This window comes from Sinocyclocheilus rhinocerous, unplaced genomic scaffold (assembly GCF_001515625.1).
Source record: "Sinocyclocheilus rhinocerous isolate Xijiao unplaced genomic scaffold, SAMN03320098_v1.1 scaffold2912, whole genome shotgun sequence".
Classification (NCBI taxonomy): Eukaryota; Metazoa; Chordata; class Actinopteri; order Cypriniformes; family Cyprinidae; genus Sinocyclocheilus; species Sinocyclocheilus rhinocerous.
Genome location: NW_015645522.1, coordinates 260,718 through 261,360, shown reverse-complemented (window position 1 = coordinate 261,360; position 643 = coordinate 260,718).

The window sequence follows — 643 nt, the reverse complement described above, 5'->3', positions numbered from 1 at the left end:
GCTCATCTGGCTAATGTGACGGTCCAAACACCCTGCATGCAAACGAAGCCACTAATCAACACAAACGAGAGATGTTTGTTCCTGTCAGAAGCAGATCACTGGATGTAAACTAAAATAATCAAATAAATTCACTTCGATATCTAGGTGTGTGTGTGTTCATGCTAATGCTAAGATTCTCAAAATTGTATTTAATTTTAAAAGTTGCGTAATAATTCAACTTTAAAGTTGTTCCAATTTACAACTGGTCTGTACATGTGTAAATAAACATAAAAATACTTTTCTAGTATTTATATACATGTATTTATAAGAAATATGTATTATCTAATATTTTATACTTAATATACAATTGTTCATACTCAAACCCCTTCATTCAGTGGCTGTTGAGATGTTTAATATGAAAATAAACTGTTGATTTGTTAATTTAGAAAATACTTGGCCTATTAGTTTAATAATTATGTAATGCATGATAAAGGGATTGTACCAGTCACGTCACTTTTGCTCACCAAGGCTGCATTTATTTGATCAAAATACAGAAAAACTGTAATATTGTGAAATATTATTAGAATTTGAAATAACTGTTTTTTATGTGAATATGTTTTAAAATGTAATTTATTCCTGTGATCAGTTACATTTTCAGCATCAT